This window comes from Stenella coeruleoalba, assembly GCF_951394435.1.
Source record: "Stenella coeruleoalba genome assembly, chromosome: 9".
In the NCBI taxonomy this organism is placed as follows: Eukaryota; Metazoa; Chordata; class Mammalia; order Artiodactyla; family Delphinidae; genus Stenella; species Stenella coeruleoalba.
In genome coordinates, this window is record NC_137155.1 from 89,160,248 (window position 1) to 89,184,390 (window position 24,143).

Consider the following 24,143-nt stretch of genomic DNA (forward strand, 5'->3'; position numbering starts at 1 on the left):
AGGTGGATGGACCTATAGAGTCTGTCATACAGAGTGAAGTAAGTCAGAAAGAAGAAAACAAATACTGTATGCTAACACATATATATGGAATCTAAAAAAATGGTTCTGAGGAACCTAGGGGCAGGACAGGAATAAAGATGCAGACATAGAGAATGGACTTGAGGACACGGGGAGGGGGAAGGGTAAGCTGAGATGAAGTGAGAGAGTGGCATTGAGATATATACACTACCAGATGTAAAATAGATAGCTAGTGGGAAGCAGCCGCATAGCACAGGGAGATCAGCTCGGTGCTTTGTGACCACCTAGAGGGTAGGATAGGGAGGGTGGGAGGGAGACTCAAGAGGGAGGGGATATGGGGATATATGTATTCATATAGCTGATTCACTTTGTTATACAGCAGCAGCTAACACAACAATGTAAAGCAATTATACTCCAATAAAGATGTTAAATAAATAAATAAATTATATATATATAAAAAAATGTCTTAGCACTATTACATGATAGTGTCCCCAGGCAGAACCTGAAGTCTTGTTGGAACTAAAACTGGCAGAAGCTATTGCTATCTTTATCCAGTTACAGATGAGACAACAGAGAGATGTCAATTCAAGGAGTTAACAGAAGGACTAGCTGGTCTTGTTAATGCAACACAGATGAAAAGAGTCATTTTGTTATAAAGCAGAAACTAACACACCATTGTAAAGCAATTATACTCCAATAAAGATGTTAAAAAAAAAAAAGAAAGAAAAGAGTCAAGGGTAGTCACAGGGTACAAAAGTAAATAATCAATTCATAAAAACAAGGAAATTAGGGCAAGTGATATAAAGACCAGGGAAAGCACTAACCTGAGAATGGAGGAATGTTAATAAGACCAAACAAAGAATCAGAAAGTGGTGTCTACAAAAGTAGAAGAATTGAGGACTAAGAAGTCAACAAGTCACTGGAATCTTCAGAATCATATACAAAAATAAAGAGGATACGGGGAAACAGGGATTAAGCTTGAGAAAGTGTGCCTGGATAGACATGTTATTTGCAGATAATTCCTCCCAATTTTCTAACTGTAATCCATGCCTCAACTCAGATAGGTCCTGCTGACCTAGGAAGACTTTGGATCAGAAAACAAGTGACAGGTTTATAGAATGAGAGGAGGAGAGTCAGGACAAACAACGTAATGAAAATAATCCTTCTAGATGAATTCTCAAGCCACTCATGTCCAAACCAGGTATCTTTCCTACTTTCAATTTTTGCTTCTGTCCTGTGTTGTAACTTTTCTTGGTACCACCGTGTAAAACTCTGTTATTGATTCTCGCCTGCTCATCCCCTGATTCAGTTCCGTGGATGGTAGACTAAAGTTGTACCTGATTTAAGGATGTGGCTAGAATCTGGCTGAATCTCGCCTTCTTACTCAGCCCAGTCCCGACCTCATAGTGGCAGCAGACATTGTACATTGACAAGATGTATTGTTTGGAAGACCTTTCTTAGACTTACAGAGTGCTTGGTAGAGGTATGTCCTGGTTGTTAATATTAATATAAATACAGGCATTAATACTGTACCAGAATCCAAATGAACACATTTTAGGCAACAGGGCTAAGAGCCCTGATCAAACTGGGCATAGAAGAGGCCAGAATTAAATGATGCCTCTAACCATGATTCACTTGAATAAGATGCAACTGCGTAAAATAGAAGAATATAACTTAGGACAGAAAGAGAAATTCTGATTTGGGAAGTTGTATAGAGTTCAGAAAAGCTGAGAAAACTCAGAGAATCACTGAGTTCTTTATCCCCCCACCCCCCACCTTACTCTATGGTGTAACCAAAACTTACCTTAAAATGCCATCATTCATTGTTCTTATTAATATGTTTTCTATTTTGTTATTTTTATGAATCTGTTCACACTTAAACCTATTACAGGACCACTGGTTATTAGTGGTAATTTAAAGGGACATTTCCTCGCAGGTGTGTTCTTAATTGAGGTCACTGTCAGCAGCTCAAGTTCGGTGGCCCTGACCACTAGGGAGCATTCTGTTGGTCTTTGCATGGGATTGTGCCTATTAGGTCTGTTTCTTGAGCTGTAGATCACCCACCAACTGCAGCCACTGTATCTAAGTAATGTGCTTCCTCATTAGATAAAATATATTATTTCTTGGTCTCCCCACACCCAAAACATACTCCATTTTCATAAAGACTCTGTAAGTCAATGTTCGGAGAATACAGAAGGCATGGATGAGGTATGAAACTGAGGCTGTAATAAATATACAAAGTGATTTATGGAGAGTCAGTCAACAGGCACTCTGCCTCCTCTCTGAGGAAGTTTTTGTAGTTTTACTCATAAAAATGAAAAATACATGCAGTGGATAGTGAACTGGAAAATGTATTTAAAGGAATAATTTGTTTTATATCAAAGGGCAAAAAAAAAAAACAGCCAGGAGGCCACTATACTGTTCCTGCCTTTTAATTCCAAAATGGAATGAGACTATCAGACAGTAAATCTGTTTTAAAGTGATTTTTTTCTTAAGGGAGAAGCTAGGAGAGACACAGAGAGAGGGATATTTTAACCTTAGGAGAGTAAAGGAAAATACTTGCAGTAATCTAAAATTGTTATTCTATTTATGTCTAAAATAAATGCATTGCTGGACAATCTCACTGAGTAAAGCTCTGTTCTGGAGCCGTATTGCTGTCGTAAAGCCCAAAGCTGCTGCCTTCCTTCCCCTATTCCATTTCTAGAAGTTGTGCTGTTACGATGCCGCAGAGCTCACAGATGGTACCAGGCAGTATGGTGGGGGTTATTCAAGTCTCACTCCTGCCTCGTACACCCCTGAGAGTGACTGTAGAATGGAGGCCATGATTAGAGGGTGGAATCCAGCGACCATTATCCCTGCTTATGTTATTAATTAGGAGCCCTCTGCACATAAGCAAGATGTGCAGAGGAGCCTGTTATTAATGTAACAAAGAGATCTTTTCAGTATCTGCAATTCACACACACATTAGTTCGGAGGCATTCCCAGAAACTGTTAGTTCCAGTAAAATCAAGTTGTTTAGAACACGTGGTCAGGTTTTTCTCATTTCCCCTCCTCTGGGCAAGGCATGCGGAAATGAGTTATTGAGGGAGAATTTAGGACTAGTGATACTATTAATTCATACATGTGTAGCGTTCTTAACAGTTTACAAAACACATACAAAACACGTTACCTCATTAATCTTCACAACCATATGAGACAGATTACTAACATTATTGCCATTTTTTACAAATAAGAGAAATGAAGTCTCTCAAGCATCAGAAACTTACCAAGACCCCACGGCTTTTAAACAGTGGAGCTGGAGTTACCGTATGTATTTTTTTAATTGCAAGTTCAGGGGGACCGGCTATACCAAATTAAAAGTAACCAACGAGCCCCCAAACTGGATAATACCCATCTATTATTAGGCGTAGCCCTATCTGATCACAAAGTGATCTTTGCTGAACACCAGACGTCCATTCTAGGCATAGAAGCAAGGGACATTCTGAGCACTTGATGTCTTTTAGAGCAGCGCCCCTCAGATCGTGGCTCCCATACTGCTGCTTGTCTGCTGTTTGTAACTGGTGCGCAGTGTGATAAACACCGAAGCTAAGAGCAAAGCATTTGGAACATTTCATGGCAATTTGGCAGTCATTTTATGGCTGTTGAATAATTAAAAAATGGAGGCCTGTATTCTGTATGTCCTTTTAAAAAAGTTTTATTTTCCTATTAATTTATGTTCATTGTATTTCACAAAAGGATCAGGCCACAACAGAATGGGAGGAGTAGTGATCCCTCTCCCAGTTTTGCACAGGAAGTACTGCTGTGTCCTGCCAGATAGCATGCCTGGGTTCCAGTTCATCAGGGCGTCCTAGGGAGGCTCTGTTCTACTCTATTGAAACACTTAACATGGGTTCTCCCTGAGGGCCCCTTTCTCGTTGTTTTCCGAAGATCTGCGTTTGCAAGAAGCATGTCCTTCAGGGTCTTTAATGCCCACTTCTGAAGAGTGGTTGTGTCAGTTCTGCTGCATAACGAATTACCACAAATTTAGTGACTGAACGCCACCCGTTTAATATCTCCCGGATTCTGTAGGTCAGAAGGCTGAGCACGACAGGACTGGATTCTCTGTGCAGGACCTCACAAGGCTGGCACCACGGTGCTGGCAGGGCTGCAGGCTCATCTGAGGTGCTCTTCCAAGCTTATTCAGGTTGTTGGCAGAACCCAATTTCTTGCAGGACTGAAGGCTCTGTTCCTTGCTGGCTGTCAGCGGCGCTCATTCTAGAGGCTGCGCTCAGGTCTCAGCCACGTGGCCCTCCTCCAAGGCAGCTTGCAACATGTTTACTTGCCTTCTTCCAAAACAGTAGGAGAGGGATTCCAACATTTGACCCTCTTTTCACCTTTTCACCTGATTCAATCAGGCCCTTCCAGGATAATCTCCTTTCTGGTTAACTCGAAGTCGACTGATTCGTGACCCAATCACGCGAGTGATATCCTGTCATGGTCCCTGCTCCCAACCATACTAAAGGGGAGAGAATTATACAGGGTATGTACACCAGGGGTGAAAATTTGGGGGACATCTGCCAACCACAATGGTCAACATGTGATTAAAAAAGCACACCAAGAAAATATATTGCTTTGTGAACTTGTCTTAACTACTCTCTTTGAAGAGGTTACCGAAAAATATTATTAATTAAAATGTGTAATTTTCCATTCATGTTGAATTACACTAATTCCATGCCTGTGTGTGCCCTCCGTTTCACAACAGGAGGAATCATCTGTCCCAAGAGGCATTTTGATCTTCAAATACCAAAGTAACAGAGGTCACTAACGCCTTCATGCAGCAAACCCAGACTCCTCAATGTTTTCTACTGTGGCACTGCCAGATCGCTGGAATTATACTCATTATAGCCAGTAGTTATCAGATTATGGGACTATAAGTGGAATAGAGCACGTAATCTTAGGATGAGGTCAGGAAAATCAGGCTCTGAAACTAACAAGACCGACACACAGCACAACCATGCATGCCAGCGTCTGTAACTCATCCTGCAGTGGGTTTTTTCAGAGAGTTTACTTCTGGGTTTAAGGCACCAAAAATCAAAAACACACAAAATAAAAATAACATAAACTAATCTGCAGTCGTGGAAATCACAATAGTTCTACTTGGACACTGATAAAAATTGCTGAAATCATTGAAAACGAGCAATTTTCCTTGTGCCTATAGTACTACCTAAAGATAGTGAAGCTCTAAATTATTACCTTAAGAAATCAATACCTTTGGTATTTTCATCCCCAGTAGAAAGGAGTATCACCAGAGCGTTAGTAAGTATTCTCTTGATACCATTTAATGCCATTCAGTGGCAATAGGCACTAATAGTTTATGATACTTTTGAAAGGAATATTTTATTATTTCATGGACATACTTTTATTTACTGTAACCTTAAGGCCTCAAAACAACCTTCTCATTATGGTTTGTTTTGACAAGTTGATTGTCCTAATTGAAAAAGAAAAGTTTTTTTTTCTAATAATTAGAACTCTTTTGTGCAGGTAACAGAAATTACTAACTAAAATAAGCAAAAAAGTGGGGGCAGTTATTAAGAGGGTGGCAAAAGATAATTCTTAAAAAGGTATATACACATGGCTCTTACATAGAGGTAGAATAAACACATGTCAAAGATTTCGTTTAAGTCATTAATTAATGAGGGAAACAATAGATGTTGCGTCTTGTTCAAAAGAGAACTCCAAGAACCACACATTTATAGTCATGCAAGGAGTGCTGAGACAAATACAAGTGTGTGGAAGTTACTCTTCGAAGAATAAATGGAATTTTTGAGCTGAGCAACAAAACCTGAGCTTCTCTGGACTCTACCAAAGTATAACCAATACATGAGACCCATCCAGAAAGAAGCAAGTGAATTATTTAGCGTTAACATTAATGTAGACCGTCACGTAATCAAATCAGCCATATCAATGGGCTGCAGCTAAGGATAGAATTACAAAACTGAACTCTCTTTCTCAGTCCAGCTTTGCCAGTCCAGTGATCTTATATAGAGTAAGGCTTGGATTTATCTGCTTATTGTTTGGTATGAAAATTAGACTTACAACTTCTTTAAACTTTCTAAGTTATCCTATTGTAGGCACAAACCAATGCATCTTTTTACTCAACCTTCCCTTCCCTAAAGACTGCCTTCCTGGTCCAGATTTGCTAACAGAAGGGGACACTGCAGGAACATCTTGACAATTGAGACATCGTTAGTCTAATTACTTCTATCACACTCCTGCTTCACCTTCGCCCTCCCCCATTTCTTGGAGAAGCATCTGCTAAATGTCAGTAGTTAAGATGTGTCAGACAGAATCCAGAACTGCATAGCTTAGTTTGTTGGGAGGCAGCCAGAGAGGAGAAGAGGAAGAAAAATATTTCTTTTAAATTCTCTTTCTCAGATGCCATCTGATTATTTTACAAAGAGAGAAGAGTCCAACAAAAATGGAAAGAGAGGTTATTTGTGTACCTGTGTGAATATGTGTGAGCATATTGTGTGTGTGTGTGTGTGTGTGTGTGTGTGTGTATGAAACAGAGAGAGAGAGATTTTCCAATCAGGCAAGGGTACGGGTATACACATATCCGGAAAAAAGCATGACATCGTTGGCAAGATTTATATGCCTGTTAATGAGTTAATGTTTTAATGGTTTTTTAAATAGGGTGGAGAATGGAACACACATAAAACTCAGCATATCACTTGTCTCCATCCCTGATGGATCAGACATTAAAATTTAGCTACTGAACTAGATGCCAGTTATCTATATGTCTATTTGGGGATGATATCTGTTACTAGCTGGTGTGATCAAAATCTCATATACTATCTATTCAATGCAAAACTGGTATAAAAGCCAAAATTTCTCTCATCTACAATGAACGTTTCCCACAGTCTCTTTACGTGTGTAATAGGGCTATCACCAACAGTAAAGCAGGAATTCTTTCCTCAGTCTCTCATAGGAATGGCTACTTCACTGAAGCAATCAACATTTTAGTGTCTGTGGAGAAATCATTTAGGGAAGAAAGATCTGTTTGTTCAAATGCCACCCTAGTATGCATGTTCCTAGTATGCATGTTAAAGTCCCGTAGAATAGTGGTTCTCAACTTGGGGTGTCCAGAGGACAAGCCCATTTTTAAAACCCCACAGCTGATTCTCATCTGTACCAGGCTTCAGGAACCACTTTAGAGACTTTTGCTCCCTTTGAGCTGCCGTACATGTAATATCAGTACTCACTGCTGGCAAGTGGAACATATGCACACTACGGGATGGGTACATACAAAGGGGAGAAAATAGTTTTTGAAAAAACAAGTAATAGTTAAATACAAATTATTTAATAACTTCATCAGTGGATAAAAACAAAAGCGAGGAAAAGAATAAAAACAAGTAACTACACATTAATTCCCTGTACCTAAACTTATCATTAATTTTGACCACTACTGACCCCTATTTCTCCTCACCAGACTGAACACACAGCACTCTGTAATCTCAGCGAGGGCATGGACTTTGTCATACTCTGCTGTAATTTTCATGGTTTAGAACAATCTCAAGCATAGAGTATTGACTTAATAAGTATTTGTTGAATGAAAGAATTGTGTTCTCAAAGTCAAATCATCTGGGGAGGCAACTGCTCTGACTTAGACACAATCCTCGGGTTTTTACATCTTGGAGATTTTTTTCCCCCCATGTAAAAGCTTCACTACTCTAATCAATGATTACATCACAAATACCTTCCAAACCTTGCCTTCCTTACTCCCAGTAATCAGGGCCACATGTGAGCTATTCTATTCCATAATGTCCGTTCCTCTGCCTCTCACATCTAAATCCCTCTGTGCTCCCTAATGCAAGAAACTTTCCATCAAACTTATTTTCTGCTCCAAGATCTGAATTCTGTTTTCCGGGGCCCATAACAAAGATAAAAAAAAAAAAAAGTGGTTAAATGTACTTTGTTTCCACTACCCTCCCCCAGGCATTCTTCTTTAAGATATTTTTTTCCCAATCGAAAGAGGTTCCTTTTGGGTATGAAATCCCTCGCTTCCCTCTTCCAGCTGTAGCAGACATTAACAAAATCGAGCTTCCGCTTACTTTTCTGGTTCCTATAATTTACCATTTGGCTCAGGCTTGTGGTTGAAATGGCTCTGAATTATTCAAGGGAACAGTGTGTTTTCCTTTCTCTGAATGGTTTACAACATTTAATAAAACAACTTAGTCACTCACTTAAAGCTATTTATTGGACACCTACTATGCTCCAGGCACTGGGGATATAAGTTGGATAAGGCACAGACAGTCTCTGGATGCTTTCTAGAGAAAGAGGCATACAAGTAAATCAATGTGAAAACTACTCTGGTGGAAATATAGATTTAGTCCATGGCAGCATAGAAGAGGGATCTCAAAATGTGACAAGACTCTAAAGAAAGACTTCTTAGAGGAAGGAGGATTTGAATTGAGGTTTTGAAGACATGAAAGAGCTACATGATAAGTATGTGTGTGTTGGAGGATGTAAGAAGCTCAACGTAAATAGAATGACAGTATTAGGTATGAAAGTGTGAAATGTAGGAAGACTTTCTTGGGAAACTATAGTCTGGTACAGCTGGAAAATACATGGAAGTGTGAAAGGGGGTTGGATAAGTAAAAGCAGTAGAATGAGATGAAGAATATATGGCAGTTAAACAGAAATAGATAAACTGATCAGTAGTGAGTCCAGAAATCAGCTTAAGTATAATTCAGTATGTGACAAAATTACTATTTCAAATCTGAAAAAAAATTGATTATTCAATAGCGGCTTGGGCAACTGGCTAGTCATTTTGGCAAAAAAATCAAATTATAGTTCTAGCTCACTTCTAGTAGCAAATGAAATTCCAGGTAACTCAAAATGCAAAAATCAAACCATAAAGTCTTTTGATTATTTTACTAGAGATTGCGAATAATCCTTTCTAGGACATGATACCAAAAGTAAGAAAATTGTTGAACATTTTGCTGAGTTTTAAAAGAAGAACAAGAAATTTTGCATGTCATAAAACAGCTTAAGAAGTTTAAGGTACAACTGATAAAATGGAAATATGTATCTGCAACATATTTTAATAGTAATTATATGGGTAGCTACTGTTATTTTATTAAGTGCCGAACCATCTTTCAGCATTTGTATACATCGTTTAATATTCACAACAACTCTGTACTCTTATTTTACAAATAAAGGAATCGTGAAGCAGAGTGATCTTGCTATAAGTCTCAGAGCTAGTAATTCTAGGAACTGCAGTTCACACTAAGCTTGCATTGATTCCAGAGTCTGTGCGCTTAACAACTATAATACTGACTTGTAAGAGGTTAACTACCTATTTATACAAAATTCATACAGATCAATGAGGACCAAAAAAAAAAGAATGTACCAAAGAAAAATGGGTAAAATATAAGAACAAAGGAAACTTCTCTCTCCTTCTCTCCTGCCCTGACGTCTTTATCACTCATATGTTGTCATATATATACAAATTGGCACTAAATAGTAAAAAAAAAAAAAAAATCTAAAACTAAAATTGAAAAAGTTGGAAAAAAGGTATTACTTTTTACCCATCAGACTGACAAAGATTAAGAAGACTAACTGTATCTGTTTTGAAGAAAATGTGAAGGGAATATGCTCACTGTTTATTTTTAGTGAAAGTGTAAATATGTATAAACTTCTGGAGAGTATTTTGGAGACACTTATCAAAGTTTTAGTTGTACATATACTTTGACTCAGCAGTCACATCCAGGAATATTTCATAAATTGATGACTCAATAAGCATGAAAATATACAAGATAATATACAATGAGTTCATCACAGTGTTATTTATACTATTACAAAGACTGGAAACAATTGAATGTCCACTCTTATGAGATTGACTAAATACAGCGTGGCCATATATTCTGTTTTCTTTTAACCAGTGCACTTCTCTATTGCCATTGAAAATGATATTAGCATCTGACATTTAATGTCATATGTAACATAGTAATGAGTATAAAAGGCAATATAAAAAACAGGTTATGAAATACAACTACTTTACTTACTTAAATACGTATTTGTATGCATACTCATCTATCTACCTATATCTAATTATCTATCTACAAATACAATAAATTAACAACTTGTTGTTGCATAAAACTCCTAGAAGAAAACACAGGAAGTACACTCTTTGACACGGATCATAGCAATATCTTTCTAGATATGTCTACTCAGGCAAAGGAAACAAAAGCAAAAATAATCAAATTGGATTACATCAAATTAAAAGCTTATGCACAGCAAAGGAAGCCATCAATAAAATGAAAAGACAACGTACAGAATGGGAGAAGATGTTTGCGAATGATATAGTTGATAAAGGATTAATATCAAAAGTTCATAAAGAACTCATGAAATTCAACAACAAAAATACAAACTGATATAAAAACCAGTAGAGGAGTTGAATAGGCATTTTTCCAAAGAAGACGTACAGATGGTCAATGGGCCCATGAAAAGATGTTCAGCATCACTAATTATTAGGGAAGTGCAAATCAAAACCAAATTAGACATCACCTCACACCTGTTAAAATGGCTACTATTAAAAAGACAAAAAATAACAAGTACTGGAAAGGACATGGAGAAAAGGGAACCCTCTCACACTTTTGGTGAGAATGTAAATTGGTGCCTCCACTATGGAAAAGAGTATGGAGATTCCTCAGAAATTTAAGAATAGAGCTACCATATGATCCAGCTATCTCATTTCCAGGTGTTTATCCAACGACTACAAAAAACACTATTTCAAAAACACATGCACCCTTATGTTTATCGCAGCATTATTTACAGTAGCCAAGATATGGAAACCACCTAAGTCTCCATCAAGGAATGAATGTATATATACATATGTATCTTAATGGAATAAAACTCAGTCATAAAAAGATGGAATCTAGCCATTTGCAACAACATGGATAGACCTTGAAGATATTATGCTAAGTGAAATAAGTCAGACAGAAAGAGACAAACACTGTATGATTTCACTCATATGTGGAATATAAAAAACTAATAAATAAACAAGCAAACAAAACCAAAGCAAATGAACAAACCAAACTAAAACAAACAGTAGATACAGAGAACAGAGTAGTGGTTACTAGAGGCTGAGTGTTGAGAGGGAGGGAAAAATAGGTAAAGGGGACCAACTATACGGTGGTGGATTAAAACTAAATTTTTGGTAGTAAGCACACTGTAGAGCATACAGAAGCAGAAATATAATTTGTACACATGAAATTTATATAATATTACAAATGAAAGTTACCTGAATTAAATAAATAAATAAATAAATCTGATGAACGTTAAAAATTTTTAAAAATCATGCCCAATTAGAGCATGAAAGAAAAATAACTGGTTGTTTGGACTTCAGACACATTTTATTTTTTTTTTATATTTTTATAGTTTGAACTTTTATAATAAACGTATTATAATTTAAAAATGAAGCTGTTTTTGTTTGAGAAGAAAAGGTCATGAACATGTAGATATCTGGTAAATAAAATCATATACAAGAAAATAATATTAACCAAGTTGCTTTGTGCTCATTAGATATTAAGGTAAACTTTGCAGGTTAAAATATATTCAGTATTAATATCAAAAATCTATATTCTATAAAAATATACAAAGGCTTATAAAATTCAATAAATGTTAGTCTTATTACTAAAATTTAATAAAGAGGTATACGATAGATAGATAGATAGATAATGGTTCAAGAACCAAAGTTACCAAGAATTTCATCAAGAAACAATTTGGTCATTTTATTGGTTTTATTTAATCTTTGGCCAGTTCATAGGCCAGTCTTAGGCCAATTACTAAGTACCAACTGCTACTAGATCAACTAAAGTTGCTTTGAAGTATCACTGACTTCTGCCATTTTGCTACAAATAGTTGAGAATGGCAGTAACCTTAATGGAAAGGTATAGTGAAACAACAAAAACTTGTTTCAGATTTGTCTGAACTGCCACGTCCCTTTGTCCTGAACTTAATGTCAGTGCTTTGAAAATGGTGACAAGAAGGAATTTCTTTAATGGAGAGAAACAAAGATGAGGTTGAATTTCCTTTTAGTGTGGAATGCCTAAATGCTACTTTTTCTGTTTTTCCCTCTCTCTGCATACTAGATTTTTTTTCACTTATTTTATAGAAAGTAGATGACAGCAAGTGTAAACATGGAGTAATATGCAGAAACAAAGCCAAAATCAATAATCTGGGTTTGCCTCTCTTTTATGACAATTGTTTTTATTTTAATTTGCTTGCCTGTCAAGTTTTACTTGGAAAAAGCATTATTCCTCAGGGAAAGTTGTAAAAATCACCAGTTCTTCTGCAGAATCAGAAACATTTTGGTGCTTTTATAAAACAACTGTCTTTAATTCATAAGTGTCAGTTTGAAAATTTGATATTCAATTCTATTAATTAAAATTAAAAGAAACAACACCCTTAGGTACTTTGATGGTAAATAGGATATACTATTCCTATAAGGAATGTATTCATTTTTAAATTTAAATCAAGAAAAGTCATAGTTTGAAATAGTCTAAAGTTCTCATGTTAATGCATAAGTATATATTAAAATGACCTTAAAAACTAATAGAAATGAATAAATAGAGGCATTCATCTTATAGGAATAAATGTATATTTAGATTATTTGATATCTTTCTAGCAGCCTAGTTGTGATACTAAAGGGTATTTTGCAATCTATTTCCCCGTTTTTGTTTTTTTTTTTGTGGTATGCAGGCCTCTCACTGTTGTGACCTCTCCCGTTGCGGAGCACAGGCTCCGGACGCGCAGGCTCAGCGGCCATGGCTCACGGGCCCAGCTGCTCCGCGGCATGTGGGATCTTCCTGGACCGGGGCACGAGCCCTTGTCCCCTGCATTGGCAGGCGGACTCTCAACCACTGCGCCACCAGGGAAGCCCCTATTTCCCCCTTTGATGCAAGTATGTAATGTTCTGATCTTTCACTTAAACTGAAATCAAAAACCTTAGTGAGGCAGTCATATGCCATTTTTTATAACCATACTCACTCTAAAATTTTATGATTCTATTGCAAAACAATTCTATTGCTACATATGGTCCTTTGCTCAGTGCAAAGGGGAAAGTATGCTTGCACAGTAATGTTTACCCTCTACCCCGGTGAGTGCAAATCTCATAATATGGTAGACATACAAATATTTGTCTATGATGTTTCTGGCTGCAAGATAAATGAGCAGCTATCATGGGTGTGGCATGATTTACTTAACCAGAAGCATCAAAAGCTGAGAAGCAGAAGACTGACATCAGCTTCCACAATGGAAAAGCATAATCATTAAACCAATATTTGTCAGCTTGTTAATTTTTAATATGTTGTGGTTTCCTTTCCCTTTCTAAAGAAATACTCATTTTTATGCCTAATTGGTAATTATCTTAGTTAATTCAGGATGTTATAACAAAAATAGAATAGACTGGGTGGCTTAAATAACATTCATTTCTCACGGTTCTGAAGGTGGAAAGTCCCAGACTGAGGCACCAATAGATTCTGCTCTTGGTGAGGGCCCTCTTTGCTGTGTGCTCCAATGGTGGAAGGGACAAGACAGCTCTCTGGGGTCTCTTTTATAAGGGCACTAATCCCATTCAGGAGGGCTCCACCCTCTTTACCTAATCACCTCCCAAACGGCCCACTCCAAATACTACCACAATGGAGGTTAGGATGTCAACATGTGAAATCTGGGGAAACACAAACACCCAGCCATTACAATATTAAAAATTTATTATTGGAAAAGGAAAGTTTTCATTGATTCTTAAGATTGCAAAAGTTCCAGGTCCCTTAAAACCTGGATCCTTCCCTGTGAACAGTGATTGACTTCATTTCCACTAATATGTGTATGAGATCACAAGAACAGTATACAAGTCCACGGCACAATAAAACTGAAACGGAAAATTTTTCCTACTGTTTTTGTAGTTAATGAAAAATATAATTTGTGACAAACTGCCACTAAATTACTAGAGAGAATACAAGACTTCCTGACTAAACTCTGCCACCTTGTTTATCCCTGTGAAAGTTAATCAGAAATTTCCTTATTACATGAGGACTTGGCTTTTATGCTGCTGGAATGCTGTTCCCACCTTATCCCACCAAGATCTATCTTTCAGCTAGTGGACACAATTTCTGGAAAACAATTAAGCAGGATGTCAAAGGACGGTGGACAACATATTTTCAATGACCATCAAGAATGTAAGGAGCAGCCCTGGCGTTGGAATGTTCCAGAGATAGCATACTTTGTACTTGATCAGTTTGGGGCAGGGACACTAAACCTAGAGGGTACAGAGAAAAAACAAAACAAAACAACAACAAGAAAAACACAGAAAAAGAGCACAAGCTAGTTCAAAGACAAAACAAGGTACAATGTATTAGAGATGGGTGGGATAATAAATAATTACATGGAAACTAAAAATACAACCTAAGAGAAGAATATCAATCTTCTTTGGCAGCAATAATGAGCAGAACTGGCACTGTAGAAAATTGAATCGGTGATATACCAGACAAACTTGAGAAGTTTTCCATAAGGCAGAAAGAAAGGATAAGATAAAAAAACAATGAAAACTACAATAGATAATAAGAAGAAATAATGAAGATACAAACTAAGAGGAACAGTTGTTCCTGAATGAGCAACAGAATAATTAGATCTAAAACAATAACAGGAGGACCTTCAAGATGGCGGAGGAGTAAGACATGGAGATCACCTTCCTCCCCACGAATACATCAAAAATAAAACTACATGTGCAACAACTCCTACAGAACACCTACTGAACACTGGCAGAAGACCTCAGACTTCTCAAAAGGCAAGAAACTGCCCACGTGACTGGCTGTGTGGCTGACAGGGTCTTGGTGCTCTGGCCGGGTGTCAGGCATGAGCCTCTGAGGTGGGACAACCGAGTTCAGGACATTGGACCATCAGAGACCTATTAGCCCAATGTAATATCAATCGGCGAGAGCTCTCCCAGAGATCTCCGTCTCAGCGCTAAGACCCTGCTCCACTCAACGATGAGCAAGCTCCAGTGTCCAGTGCTGAACACACTATGGCAAACAACTAGCAAGACAGGAACACAACCCCACCCATTAGCAGAGAGGCTGCCTAAAATCATACTAACTTCACAGACACCCCAGAACACACCACTGGATGTGGTCCTGCCCACCAGAAAAACAAGATCCAGCCTCATCCACCAGAACACAGGCACCAGTCCCCTCCACCAGGAAGCCTACACAACCCACTGAACCAACCTTACATGCTGGGGGCAGAAACCAAAAACAACAGGAACTACGAACCTGCACCCTGTGAAAAGGAGAACCCAAACACAGTAAGTTAAGCAAAATGAGAAGACAGAGAAATATGCAGCAGATGAAAGAGCAAGGTAAAAAGCCACCAGACCAAAAAAATGAAGAGGAAATAGGCAGTCTACCTGAAAAAGAATTCAGAGTAAAGATAGTAAAGATGATCAAAAATCTTGGAAATAGAATGGAGAAACTACAAGAAACATTTAACAAGGACTTAGAAGAACTAAAGAGCAAACAAACAATAATGAACAGCACAATAAATGAAATTAAAAATTCTCTAGAAGGAATCAATAGCAGAATAACTGAGGCAGAAGAATGGATAAGTGACCTGGAAGATAAAATTGTGGAAATAACTACCTCACAGCAGAATAAAGAAAAAAGAATGAAAGGAATTGAGGACAGTCTCAGAGACCTCTGGGACATTAAAGGCACCAAGATTCGAATTATAGGGGTCCCAGAAGAAGAAGAGAAAAAAAAGGGACTGAGAAAATATTTGAAGAGATTATAGTTGAAAACTTCCCTAATATGGGAAAGGAAATAGTCAGTCAAGTCCAGGAAGCGCAGAGAGCCCCATACAGGATAAACCTAAGGAGAACCACGCCAAGACACATATTAATCAAACTATCAAAAATTAAATACAAAGAAAAAATATTAAGAGAAGCAAGGGAAAAACAACAAATAACATACAAGGGAATCCCCATGAGGTTAACAGCTGATGTTTCAGCAGAAACTCTGCAAGCCAGAAGGGAGTGGCAGGACATATTTAAAGTGATGAAAGGGAAAATCCTACAACAAAGATTACCGAGCAAGGATCTCATTCAGATTCGATGGAGAAATTAAAACCTTTACAGACAAGCAAAAGCAAAGAGAATTCAGCATCACCAAACCAGCTTTACAACAAATGCTAAAGGAGTTTCTCTAGGCAGGAAAAACAAGAGAAGGAAAAGATCTACAATAACAAACCTAAAACAGTTAAGAAAATGGTAATAGGAACATACATATCAATAATAAAGAAAGCTGGAGCAGCAATTCTCATATCAGACAAAATAGACTTTAAAATAAAGACTATTACAAGAGACAAAGAAGGACACTACATAATGATCAAGGGATCAATCCAAAATGAAGATATAACAATTGTAAATATTTATGCACCCTACATAAGAGCACCTCAATACTTAAGGCAAATGCTAACATCCACAAAAGGGAAAATCAACAGTAACACCATAATAGTAGGGGACTTTAACACCCCACTTTCACCAATGGACAGATCAACCAAAATGAAAAGAAATAAGGAAACACAAGCTTTAAGTGACACATTAAACAAGATGGACTTAACTGCTATTTATAGGATATTCTATCGGAAAACAACAGAATACACTTTCTTCTCAAGTGCTCATGGAACATTCTCCAGGATAGATTATATCTTGGGTCACAAATCAAGCCTTGGTAAATTTAAGAAAATTGAAATCATATCAAGTATCTTTTCTAACCACAGTGCTATGAGACTAGATATCAATTACAGGAAAAAAAAAACTAAGAAATACAAACAATTGGAGGCTAAACTATATGCTACTACATAATGAAGAGATCACTCGAGAAATCAAAGAGAAAATCCAAAAATACCTAGAAACAAATGACAATGAAAACACAACTACCCAAAACCTATGGGATTCAGCAAAAAGCAGGTCTAAGAGGGACGTTTATAGCAATACAATCCTATCTCAAGAAACAAGAAAAATCTCAAATAAACAACCTAACCTTACACCTAAAGCAATTACAGAAAGAAGAACAAAAAAACCCCAAAATTAGCAGAAGGAAAGAAATCATAAAGATCAGATCCGAAATAAATGAAAAAGAAGGAAACAATAGCAAAGAACAATAAAACTAAAAGCTGGTTCTTTGAGAAGATAAACAAAATTGAAAAACCATTAGCCAGACTCATCAAGAAAAAAAGGGAGAAGACTCAAATCAACAGAAATAGAAATGAAAAAGGAGAAGTAACAACTGACACTGCAGAAATACAAAAGATCATGAGAGATTACTACAAACTGTATGCCAATAAAATGGAAAACGTGGAAGAAATGGACAAATTCTTAGGAAAGCACAGCCTTCCGAGACTGAACCAGGAAGAAAGAGAAAATATAAACAGACCAATCACAAGCACTGAAATTGAAACTGTGATAAAAAAATCTTCCAACAAACAAAAGTTCAGGACCAGATGGTTTCACAGTTGAATTCTATCAAACATTTAGAGAAGAGCTAACACCTATCCTTCTCAAACTCTTCCAAAATATAGCAGAGGGAGGAACACTCCCAAACTCACTCTACGAGGCCAACATCACCCTGATACCAAGACCAGACAAAGATGTCACAAAAAAAGAAAACTACAGGCCAATGTCACTGATGAACATAGATGCAAAAATCTTCAACAAAATACTAGCAAACAGAATCCAACAGCACATTAAAAGGATCATACACCATGATCAAGTGGGGTTTATTCCAGGAATGCAAGGATTCTACAATATACGCAATTCAATCAACGTGATACACCATATCAACAAATTGAAAGATCAAAACCATATGATCATCTCAATAGATGCAGAAAAAGCTTTTGACAAAATTCAACACCCATTTATGATAAAAGCCCTCCAGAAAGTAGGCATAGAGGGAACTTACCTCAACATAATAAGGGCCACATACGACAAACCCACAGCCAACATCGTTCTCAATGGTGAAAAACTGAGACCATTTCCACTAAGATCAAGAACAAGGCAAGGCTGCTCCCTCTCACCACTATTATTCAGCATAGTTTTGGAAGTTTTAGCCAGCAATCAGAGAATAAAAGGAAATGAATCCAAATCAGAAAAGAAAAAGTAAAACTGTCACTGTTTGCAGATGACATGATACTATACATAGAGAATCCTGAAGATGCTACCAGAAAACAATAAGACACTGATGAAAGAAATTAAAGATGATACAAATAGATGGAGAGATATACCACGTTTTTGGATTAGAATAATCAACGTGAAAATGACTATACTACCCAAAGCAATCTACAGATTCAATGCAATCCCTATCAAACTACCAATGGCTTTTTTCACAGAACTGGAACAAAAGATTTCACAATTTGTATGGAAACACAAAAGACCCTGAATAGCCAAAGCCATCTTGAGAAAGAAGAACGGATCTGGAGAAATCAGGCTCCATGACTTCAGACTATACTACAAAGCTACAGTAATCAAGACAGTATGGTACTGGCACAAAAACAGAAATATAGATCAATGGAACAGGATAGAAAGCGCAGAGATAAACCCACGCATATGTGGTCACCTTATCTTTGATAAAGTAGACAAGAGTATACAATGGAGAAGAGACAGCCTCTTCAATAAGTGGAGCTGGAAAACTGGACAGGTACATATAAAAGAATGAAATTAGAACACTCCCTAACACCATACACATAAATAAACTCAAAATGGATTAAAGACCTAAATGTAAGGCCAGGCACTGTAAAACTCTTAGAGGAAAACATAGGCAGAACACTCTATGACATAAATCACAGCAAGATGCTTTTTGACCCACATCCTATAGAAATGGAAATAAAAACAAAAACAAATGGGACCTAATGAAACTTAAAAGCTTTTGCACAGCAAAGGTAACCATAAAGAAGATGAAAAGACAACCCTCAGAATGGGACAAAGTATTTGCAAACGAATCAACAGACAAAGGATTAATCTCCAAAATGTATAAACAGCTCATGCAGCTCAATATTAAAAAAGCAAACAACCCAATCCAAAAATGGGCAGAAGGCCTAAATAGACATTTCAGCAATGAAGTTATACAGATTTCCAACAAACACATGAAAGGATGCTCAACATCCCTGATCATTAGAGAAATGCAAATCAAAACTACAATGCGGTATCACCTCACACTGGTCAGAATGGCCATCATCAAGAAATCTACAAACAGTAAATGCTGAAGAGGGTGTGGGGAAAAGGGAACCCTCTTGCACTGTTGGTGGGAATGTAAATTGGTACAGCCACTATGGAGAACAGTATGGAAGTTCCTTAAAAAACTAAAAACAGAACTACCCTATAACCCAGCAATCCCACTACTGGGCATATACCCTGAGAAAACCAAAATTCAAAAAGAGTCATGTACTACAACGTTCATTGCAGCACTATTTACAATAGCCAGGACATGGAAGCGAACTAGGTGTCCATCAACAGATGAATGGATAAAGAATATGTGGCACATATATACAATGGAACATTATTCTGCCACAAAAAGAAACGAAACTGAGTTATTTGTAGCAAGGTGGCTGGACCTAGAGTCTGTCATACAGAGTGAAATAAGTCAGAAAGAGAAAAACAAATACCATACGCTAACACATATATATGGAATCTAAAAAAAAAAAAAAAAAGGTCTGAAGAACCCAGGGGCAAAGCAGGAATAAAGACACAGAGGTAGAGAATGGACTTGAGGACCTGGGGAGGGGGAAGGGTAAGCTGGGACGAAGTGAGAGAGTGGCATGGACATATATGCACTACCAAATGTAAAATAGCTAGCTAGTGGGAAGCAGCCGCATAGCACAGGGAGATCAGCTTCGTACTTTATGACCACCTAGAGGGGTGGAATAGGGAGGGTGAGAGGGAGATGCAAGAGGGAGGGGATATGGGGATGTATGTATATGTATAGCTGATTCACTTTCTTATACAGCAGCAACTAACACAAGAATGTAAAGCAATTATACTCCAATAAAGTTGTAAAAAAATACATCATAGAAGTTACATAATTAGCATATAAGGACTTTAAAACAGTTATAAATTTATCTAAAAACTGAAAATATGAACTTTAAGAGATTAAAAAAAAACAGTAATGAAAAACATAATGAACATGTCCTTAGCTGAAAATCAAACAATTAGAAAAACATGAACGTGAAGATAGAATTGGATCCATCACATGCCAGAGAATTCAATGAAAATAAATCCACACTGAAATCCACACAACTTTTTCCTTGCTATTACAAGGGCCAAAAGGAAATATCTGTAGGTATTCAGGATTAAAACAACAACAACAACTAAAACCAAAATGTTAAAAATAGAAAAGCTGGCTATGTTCAAAATATCAAAAATCTGCCTGTACGTAGACTATCTTCTGCAAGAATGAGGTCAAAAACCAGAAACAAACTCAGTAGCTGTTTGAAGATGGTAAAATTGTGTATCTAGAAAACCCAGGTAATTTAACAGAAAATCTATTAGGAAAGAAAACCAAAACAAAACAGAATTCAGGCAGTGAAAGGGCTACAGGATGGCCACCCCAGGTTTATGCTGGTTTTATCCTGGTTAATGTGCCTATAGAATTACTGAAAATTGGCCGTAGTTTTTGTTTTAGCCATGGTTTGAATTATCCAATATCTCTTCTCACTATTCATTTCCTTTAGTCATATTATATACTGAAAATTAAAGTACAGTCTCATTTAAGAGTTCCTGGTATGTTGACAAAGACTGATCATACACTTTTCCTCCCAAAAAAAAGCCTCAGTAAATTTCAAAAAGCAGGAATTATCATATAAGCTTTGATAAGTAGATAAAATGAGAAATTATAGCAAGATTTGAACAAAAACAAAACACTTAGAAATTAAATTTCTGCTAAGTAACTCCTGCAAAACTTCAAGGATTCAAACATGACATGCCTGAGGAGAAAAATGTCCTAAAATGTCTCAAGAGAACTGTTTCTCTCTGGCCAGCCCACCAACCTTAGCACATCCTCTCCTTTCAGGGATCAGATGCCTCTGGCTAGGATGCCTTCCTTATCTTTCTGCCAGGCCTGTGATTGACTATACATCTTCATTACCTAATCAATTTGTGCACTGAATGTGGAATGGATTCAGTAGTCAGAGGAGGAAGTGGAAAAACAAGGCTACAATGATTTGGGATGTGATATGACTTAGGTAAAAGCTGTGTTTTAAGTCCACAGTGATCCCATTTGGCTCTCCAAACGGTTGTGCTTCTCTTCCTTCAAATTTGATGCAGGGGGCTTCCCTGGTGGCGCAGTGGTTGAGAGTCTGCCGACCGATTCAGGGGACATGGGTTCGTGCCCCGGTCCGGGAAGATCCCACATGCCGCGGAGCGGCTGGTCCAGTGAGCCATGGCCGCTGATCCTGCGCGTCCGGAGCCTGTGCTCCGCAACGGGAGAGGCCACAACAGTGAGAGGCCCGCGTACCGCAAAAAAAAAAAAAAAAAAAAATTTGATGCAGGATGCTCGAACCCTAGAAACAGATACTTTTCCTGTATCCTTTTCAAAATAGGATGACTTTGTGCAGCCCACTTTACTGAAAGCCAAGGTAGGTGGCAGTCTGAGGGAAAGGATAGGGTCGGATGTCCATACAGCATGGGAATAAAGTCAGAAAACTATGATGTTGTGTTTTTCCAAAGAACCAAAGCAATTGTAGGACACTCTGGTCCAGTCAAAATGCAGGCTATTTTAATAATTGGAAGAAATGGTTGTCAGTAGAAATGATTGGGACCTCAGTCACAGGTCTGTAATGATTATTCCCCACTCCTCAGCGAATGGTGAGATTTGGTCTATTTAAAAAAACAAACAACAACAAAAAAAACCGTAAAGTCTGTGAGAGGAGGAAAACAAGATGGGAAGAAGCATACTGTGTTGTCTCCTCTACTTCCCTAGAAAGATGAGATGAAAAAACTTCCAGAGAGGAGTCCAGGAAGGTTTAGGGCAGAAAGAAATGTATAGAAAGCCAGAATAGGATTTTGGAGAAGAGAATTTGTTGCAGCTCAGTAAAAAATTTTAAGTTATTCTGGTGTTTTCATTCTAAAGGGTGGCATTTCAAATAAGAACAAAGGTGGGCAATGGGACTAAAGAAATCTTACCCATACCATGTTCTTGGATTGGAAGAATCAACGTGAAAATGGAGAGACAGGTGAATATGTTGATCTTAGTTTCCCCCCTTTTGTTGTACTTTACTTCTCCACGCTTGCCCCTTAACCCCATTGTAATGTGATTGTTTGAGCTCATGTGTCTGTTTCCATTAGACTCAGAGACTCAGAGGCAGGCTACCTGCCTGTCTGTTGGTTGTGTAGTGCCTGACAATAATAACTGCTTGTTGAAAGAGTAAATGGCATGGTTATATAGATGAGAATTAGTGGTCATACATATAGTCAAACCTCCAACTGACAGCAGGCATCCCCTGAGAGCTGGTAATTTGGAATTTTTGGAAGAGCTTCAAGAACAAAGAGCTCATTGCTTGTAAAGGCAAGTTGGGTAATTTAAATTATTGGGTAATGTAATTGGTCATTTAATGAACAAATTTAGATTATTAGAATATATTAAATCAAAATTCTCTTTCTTCTGTGGATTGCACCTTACAAAGCTAGGTGGAATATGTCTTCTTCTGTGTATCCCTCCTTTAAAATCTAACTTCTGCAGCATCTATTCTTTTTCATTACTATCATAAACAATTTAAATATACAGAGACTCAAATAAACTAGATAACTTATCCAAAGTCAGAATGCCAGGGTTAATGGCTACTGTGGGACTTGAACTCAGTTTTCTTTGACTCCATAATCTGTGAGCTTAACCACTCTGCCGTACTGAAAATAACTACAGTTCTTTAAAATGAACCTTTTTAAGTGGCTTCTGCAGCACTTATCATCTCAAAATCTTTTCCATATACCATTTACTTTGTATCTCTCTCAAAATGCAGCACAAAAATAAGCACAATGTGTCAGATATTATCTGACTAGGACAGAGTGTGGTAAGACTATTACCAAATTTGATTTGGGCCCGACAGTTCCATTTCAGTAAAATAAATTTGTATGGGTCTTACCAAATCTATATTATTTTTTAGTAAACAAAACTTCTAGACCATTTTTTTTTTTTTTTTGCGGTACGCGGGCTTCTCACCGCCGCGGCCTCTCCCGCCTCGGAGCACAGTCTCCGGACGCGCAGGCTCAGCGGCCATGGCTCACTGGACCAGCCGCTCCGCGGCATGTGGGATCTTCCTGGACCGGGGCACGAACCCGTGCTCCCTGCATCGGCGGGCGGACCCTCAACCAGTGTGCCACCAGGGAAGCCCTTCTAGACCATTTTTATACAAATTATTCCAAAGAAAGGTCTTCCCTATCCAGTTGTAAAATTTACTGTTTTAACTAAAATACAAGATCATTTATCTTTGTTAAATTTCATCGTTTTGGATTAGACCTGCCATAATCATTTTAAAACTTGATTCTGACATCTATCATATTAGCCAGCCTCCAAACATGATGGCATCTGCACATTTGGTAACCATATTTTCTAAGCATTTACTCATATCATTGCCAAAATATTAAAAGGACAAGATAAAGGTTTATCAATATTCCATTAGAAATGCCCCTAAATAGAGAAAAAACTAAACGTCTCTGGAGAAACTGCTCAGTGGTTTGCAGGACAATAATCCAGATATATTTCACTATATTATTGACCAGGATATAAGAGTAGCTTTGTTTAAATGCCATGTAAAGGCCACTATACCCTACAGGTCAACCCTACCAAAACAGACTAATTTGTTCTGACATACACTTAGTGAATCCATATTGGCTCCTGGTAATCACATAATCTTTTCTACCGGCTCAGAAAGCATAAGGTTAATAGTATGTCCTGGAATTTTCCAGGGAGCAAATATCTATACGCTTGGGAGTTCTTTCTGCAGAAAGAAAACATGTATCTTTCAGTGGAAGGTAATGGTGCAAACACAAGATGATATTATTTGCAGTACCAAGTTTTTGTATATAACACAGTTGCCTCCCA

General features: G+C 37.6%; 1 protein-coding gene across 12 annotated transcripts in view; it reads left to right on the forward strand.

Annotated features, from left to right (window-relative positions):
- CHRM2 (cholinergic receptor muscarinic 2) overlaps positions 1-24,143 on the forward strand; it is an 800,456-nt gene that overhangs the window by 765,130 nt on the left and 11,183 nt on the right. For 9 of the 12 annotated variants that reach the window (XR_013829691.1, XR_013829692.1, XR_013829694.1 and 6 more), the window contains 2 exons: positions 12,763-12,964; positions 22,176-22,278. The exons of 1 other annotated variant lie outside the window; for it this stretch is intronic. The gene's annotated coding sequence lies outside the window, so the exon portion shown is untranslated. Of the gene's footprint in view, positions 1-12,762; positions 12,965-22,175; positions 22,279-24,143 lie in introns of those variants that run through there. 2 more of the 12 variants (XR_013829697.1, XR_013829700.1) reach the window with 2 other exon arrangements.